Source organism: Leopardus geoffroyi, chromosome D1, assembly GCF_018350155.1.
Source record: "Leopardus geoffroyi isolate Oge1 chromosome D1, O.geoffroyi_Oge1_pat1.0, whole genome shotgun sequence".
NCBI lineage: Eukaryota > Metazoa > Chordata > Mammalia > Carnivora > Felidae > Leopardus > Leopardus geoffroyi.
In genome coordinates this window covers 41,663,920-41,670,775 of record NC_059329.1, presented here as the reverse complement: position 1 = coordinate 41,670,775, position 6,856 = coordinate 41,663,920, and the positions used below count along the sequence as shown (strand labels likewise).

Here is a 6,856-nt window from a genome sequence, read left to right as displayed (position 1 = left end):
AAAAGATAAAAAGCAAGCTTTGGAAAAATGCCCAAAGTCCCTTGAGAAAACATTCTTTGGTTACATGTAGATATCCATGAAGATCTTCTTACCAGTTATTTTAAGTATAATCTAGCAGTGACCTGACAAACCCCTTCTTTTATACTACCAGATCTATGGTTTGCACTATAAAAGACATTATACAGCTGGCCAAAATAACTGGAAATCTGGAATATTTCTTTATAACCAACTTTATTTATTTATCTATCTATCTATTTATCTATCATTATCATTTAAGCAGGCAAAGCTAAGCACTAGGTTGCTTAGTAACCAACTACTAGAAATTTCAGATTATTATTGGTTTAACATGAAATTATATCTGTTTATAACACTACTTCTATGCTACTGACATTCCCAGAAGCCTTACGAGAATATCTACATATTTATACAAAGGTAACTTATTAGCAGTTATTAAATTTCCCACCCTAATTCTCTTGAAGTGTTCAAAGAAGACCATCCACCAGGCTGTATTTTTCAATCTGTGAGGGACAGCAGCATCCTCAAGGAGATGGTAGAAAACTCATTAGGAGATTCCTGCTACTAGGGCACCATTACTGTTGCCTGGTCTCATGATCCGGGCACATTTTTAAAAGTGTCCTTCTGTTTTTACCTTCTATTCCTTTACTTCTATCCCCTTCTCTTAATTGAATTAGTCCCTCTTCCCATTTCTCCTCTTCGGGATTTGGAAACCAAAACATATTGCCTACCCTCATCACTAATATGGCACATAAAAATGCTTGAGCCCCATAAGTCTTAGTTTGTAAACAGTTTCTTCATTAGCTTTGGTAAAGTGCCTACTGGCTTTTATTAACTGTTGCATCTAATTATGTGGTCGTTTACTGGCTTTTATTGAATGCACTTAGTTAACCTTCTTTTAGCTTTATTAGGTAGTAAATTTGTTAATTTGGCACAACCTTTTGCTTTCTTGGCTTGGCATTCTGGGTTAATAATTGCTTCCCTATAATCAATGGATTTACTCATTTACTAATAAATGCTCCTTTACCCTCCTAATTGTAGATCTTCATCTTTATTTAAAAGCCAATTTAGGAAAAAATGGCTTCCTTGCCTCTTTAAATTTGGACACTTTGTAGGAAATAGCATTTCCTTCATCTAATAAGCATTATTGAGTGCTTAGCATGTTTTTAGCATTGTGCTAAATGCTATGGTAACAACAAGGTAGCCTGAGACTCCATCCGTCTTCCAGGAAAGCCTTAAGCTCCCATCTTCCATTGCTTTATTTGTACCGTGCCCTGTATCTGAAGTGTGCTGTATTCTCCACGGTGCCTACTGGTCAACCAGGCAGACACATCAATTCATTCCTCATGGCCTCTAGGTTCAATTTCATATCCTGTTGTTAGTGTTCTGTGCCCTCTGACCCAGGGAAGGCCAAATTAATTTTCTCTCATCAATTGTGTTCTCAAACTAGTTTATATATACCACTGGTCATCTTGAATAATAGCTATGAATTACGAATATGCCCTTATTTATCTAGATCTTTCACTACATGAGACTTATAAGTGCAGAAAATGTGTTTTATAAATTTAATTACTTCCAGAGCTTAGCCCAGAGCAGATCCATACCCTCGGAGTCAGAATTCCAAAGATCATAAAATCCAAGGAAAAGCTTCCACTACACTTGAGGAAGACAAGGCACATAATCGTTGGGTTTCACAGCAGTCCTTGGTAGCACGCAGCCTACCCTGAATAAATCTTGGTTGGATTTTAATTATCAGCCGAAGAAGATTGAACCAGTAGGCGACAGAGACCTGGCCTGCCACTCTCTGGTAATGTGACCTGGGGCAGCATATTTAACTTCCCTGGGTGTTAGTTTCCTAATTAATGTCACAGATGTGGTGGAATTAATGCTTTTTAAGGGTACCTTGCAGTGGGAAGACCCTATAATTCTATCACAAGGGATTGGTAAAGTATATAAACATTTACGTAACATGTAAGAAGTCTTAGTAAATGCCAAAGTTTCCTGGTTTAGACAATATGTATTAGATAAATTTACAGGAGAGTTTGGAACACTTGAGCCAAAAAGTCAATTACAGTTATTGTAAAATGATGTAAATGATCCAAAGTAGAGGACATGAGCATAAACTGCACATACAGCGTGAACAGGGAGAAGTCATTAGCCTTCCTCACACAGACAGGTCCCCAGGTGTATTAAAACTAACACATGTGGGCCTGAAATGAGTGGTTACATCAGCTGTTATTCCTAGAACATGCCTAGATAGACACTGCCAGGTGTGTTGACTTCAAAGTAACTGGATATTACATTTCATTAGACTGAGCAGGAGAAAAAGCAGGTTCATGGTAAGGATATGGAATGTGATCATCTTTCCTCCATAAGTTTTTCTGGAAAAGGAAAAATAAACACTACAGGCAGATTACTTATAAAAGTTGTTCTAATGTACAATTACAGTTCATGAGAAAAGTAGTGAGAAGTGAGTCATGCCATTCAAGGACATAGCCAGCCTCTTTTAGATGAATTGGGAGCCCAAAGCACCCACCAGGAATTACAGTTACTCAGGAAAATGTACAAATCCACATTCTTCTTTTAGAACATCAGATATGCAGATTTACAGGCCAGCATCTGAGAAAACCTAGACGAATACTCTGGGAAGGCAAACGACTTTACAACAGTGATTTGGAAGGGAACCTAGAAGTGAGGATGAACTTGTGTCTCCATAGTTGAGGCTGGTCTCCATAAAATGGCTGTATGGGAAGTTAAAGTTTGAAAGTGGCTTTCCTTCCATGCATGAACGGTTTGCACCTGCAGACATTAGTGACCATGGTGCCACAGGCAGTTCTGAAGGCTGCCCAAGAGGTCACTGGGAAATTAAGTCAGCAAGCACATAATTGTTCTGTCCATGATCCAATTAGGGGCACAAAGAACCGCAATTCACTTCCTGAAGCTTTTAAAAGAGGCAAAGGCATGGACAGCCATTGTCATAAAAATATAATTACACATGCAGGGCAACCACAAATAGGGAGAAACAAACTGATTTTTCAATAGGCCACAAACATGGTTTAGCCCTTACTTTGTTCCTAACAAAGTAATCAGCTGAATCAACAGCACAGCTTTGACCACTGACTGGTTGAAGGTCACAGAAGGAATTAAAATACCTCCTTAGTGGGAGACCCCTAAGATGAGAACTAATATCTTATGTGAAGAGTCTTTCTATCACAAGACATTGACTGAAGTAGGCCACATATCTGAATCCTATGGTTGCTGATTTCCAAGTCCCACCCTAGAACCATCAAATAAGAAACTCTGAAACCAGGATCCGGGAGTCTGCATTTTTTAAGTGTTTCCCAGAGTTTTGAAGAAGCCATCTTAACACCTGCCCAGCACCGGATCTCTGCTGACCACTAGCGATCATTACATGAAATGTGGAAAGAGCCACAGTAAACCTAAACAATTTTTATTTCTTTTTCCATTTATATGTGTGTCCATACCAGCCTAATCTAACATAAATCTTAATAATGAATTCCTACTACATTACAGAAATAAAACTTTCCCTGTCCAATCACCACAGAATGGTTGGAGCTCTCTTTTAAATGAAATTAAAACTTGAGATGCCATGAACACAAGCAAAATAATAGGATGATTGGAGTAAAATGTCAAATATAGCCTCAGAATAAACATAAAAAATCATGAGGAAAAGACAAACAAGCAAAAACACAACGAACAAAAAGTAAAATGTCACAAAGGACAGCTTGCTGAAAGTTTCATGCTACCATGACTCTTGTATTTCATCCATGGGTATCATCTTTTGTTGGGATTCAAGAGCAAGAAATAAACTGCCTAATACAACAGTATTCTCTGGAAGCAGAGATCGATTCCATAAATAAATAACAGTTCATGCCTACTGTGTACCATGTTCTGTGCTGGGTATTGAGTACACACCAGTGTTTTTTAATCAGGAGTAATTTTGTTTCTTAGGGGATGTTTAGCAATATCTGGAGGCATTTTTGTTTGTGTATCTGGGAATGATGAGGCAGGTGGGATACTACTGGTATCTAGTGGCTGGGGCTCCTACAATTCACAGGGCACAGGGCAAAGACTTACTTGGCCCAAAATGTCAATAATGCCAAAGTTGAGAAACCATCCTGTAAACTGAAGAACAAGCAGATACGTTCTTTGCCCTTAAGTAGACATATTGTAAAGAAACATACAAACAAATGTATAAAAAATTATCAAAAGTGCTTTGACCCAAAGAACAAGGATTAGTAGAGCAGATGGGTAGCACAAAAAGGAACAGGGACCCACAGATGACAGGTACTCAATTTTTTTTATTTTTTTTTTTTACGTGGTAAAGTGCCACTTTAATAGGCTAGAAATAAAAAAAAATCTGTCTTTGAAGAATATCAAGAGCCACCTGTGGGCCAGAACAGAAAGCAGAGGCACAGTACTTAGGGCCTAGGGGAAAACAGCAGGCTGAGTGGGAGGTCAGTGTCCAACATCTTCTCCTGGGGAAATCCCTTGGGCCCCTCCATGCTGTTGTCATGACTCTCCATCTCCAGGTAGACGTCCAGCAACACACACAGGTGCTGCAGCTGGTTGGTCAAGAGCCGACGGCTGGGTCGGGGCCGCACAGCTCCTTGTAGCACATGTTGACCTTGCTCTCCATGGCCTGAATGTTGTCATCGTTGCTATTAGTTTTCTCTCCTTTCCAGTTCAGACACAGCTGGAAGATGGAATGGAGAAGTAGCTGGGGTTCAGCACCACGGCAGCTTGGAGTTTGGCTGTGCCCCTTTCCACGAGTGTCATGTAGTAAAGATTGGTGTCCTCATCCAGTCCCGCCTCCACAATGTCCTTGGTGAAATGCAGCTCCATGTAATACTCATGGGCAATTGTCACCCACTTTACCAGGCGGGAGACAACCTTTGCAAGGAAGAGGTAATGGCAATCACTGGTAACTGGTACAATGCCATGTTTCAGGGATGCAAACTATTTGTTGAGGGCCAGGAGGGACTGCACCCTGGTCTTCAGCAGTTTCATGGTGGTCTCCATGTGGCTGGTGCTCAGCGAGTGGTCAGCAATCACCGTGTGCTGGGGCTGCTCTTTGGGGAAGTGGAGGCCACCTAGCTTCTGTACCCACAAATAGGGGTGACCTAGGTCAAGTACATAGTCTCTCAAAATCAGGATGCCAACTTTATCAACTTTGATTGGCTGGATTCAGAGTCTTCTTTCCATGATCCCCTGGATATAAACAGCTCAGGACTGAGTCAGGAGACAGCAAGTCACCTGCACTGATGGGGGTGATCAGCTCTGTGGCGGTTGTCACTTTGGCCTTTACTGTCATGATGTTGAGGTTCATGAGGTAGTAGAAAGTCAGGTGAAGCACACTGTCATCTTTGCACTTCAGGTCCAGCATGACAGATAGCGGGTGCCTCTTCAGCATCTCCTTGTGCTTGTCATCCAACTGAACTCCCAGTGTGGGTAGCCGGCATTTCATGGTCTGCTCCTCTTCAGCATCGGAATCACTCTCATCATCTTGGGAGTCTTCAGGAGGCTTAAATAGAGCCTTGGCTTCATCCACACTGCCTTCGATTGCCACAGACAACGTCTTATCACAGGCCTACCCATACGCAGTGGCCTGGACAAAAAGGACATAGAGAGGCGGTGGCAGATGTCTAGCTGTCTCATATTGCTTATGGGCCTGGTCGAACGGCATGAATAGGTACTCTTTCACTGGGAAGGAAGCCTGCATGATGCTATTGAGGCAAGGCTGGAGGCTGCTCAGGTATTCCTTCTTCACCTCAATCTCCTGAAGGATCTTCTCCTTGTTGGACAGGCACACTTGGTACTTCTCTGCCAGCCTTTTTTGCTGCTCCAGGCCCAGTCCAGATGTGCCAGGGTTTGCTGGTGAGGGTCTCCCATGGTGACTTCAGCCTTGCTAATATCTAGAGGAGCCTCCTTATAAAACTCCTCTAAACTGACCGGATCAATTTCTTCATGTTTCAACTTAAACTCCAGACATTTGGTGATCTCTTTCTGCAGGTGCATCACCTCATACAACAGGTTCTGGAGCTGCAGGTGATAGGCATCTACTTTCTGCATGGCCTCATGGGTCTGGTCTCTTCCTTTCTTCAACCTGATATGGGCTAATCAATTAAGCTTCTTTAGAGTCATGAAATGCACACAGCTCTGGATCCTCCGATCTTCTATCTCAACTGCCACATCCTTGTCTCCTCGGCTCTTCAGGTCCTGGATCTCAGCCATGAGCCTCTGCATCTCCTGGCACGTGTACTTGTACAGCTCATAGTCTCTCCCAGGGTCCCGCAGGTCCACCTCAGCCTCCTCGCTGTAGTATTTACCCTCCTGTTCTGTGTCAGAACGGTTACGCTTGCCTTCAGATGGAGTTCCATCACTTCAGATCACTTTGGGCTTCCGTGTCTTGCTTGATTCTGATGACATGGTTGTTTGGTAAGGTCAGGAGGAAATAGAGACCACGCGCAGCCCCGAACCTGTCCCTGATACTCAAATTTTTGTTGACTCTATAAAACCCCTTCTATCACCCACTAATTATAACAACCTGTAATATAAAGATATTTTCCGTTCAATTTTTTTAACTCCTTTGCTCTTTGAATTGTATTAGCTTATGTGAAAATTGCATACTTGTAATGTTCTTTGAACTTTACATCAACTCCAGCTGTGGCAGCCATTCCTGCAATGCTTTCATAGACTTGCTATCCACGAACCCTCTATAGCACAAATGGAGCTTCAGCTATTTAATCTGGACTTCTCAGTGTCAGGGTCCATGGCTGGGAGGGTGTGAGGGAGATTTTCTCTGATGACAGTAAGATGA

At 42.0% G+C, this 6,856-nt stretch overlaps 1 pseudogene; it reads right to left on the bottom strand.

Annotated features, from left to right (window-relative positions):
• Positions 1-4,457: 4,457 nt before the first annotated feature.
• Positions 4,458-6,465, bottom strand: LOC123600388 (annotated as a pseudogene).
• Positions 6,466-6,856: the final 391 nt, after the last annotated feature.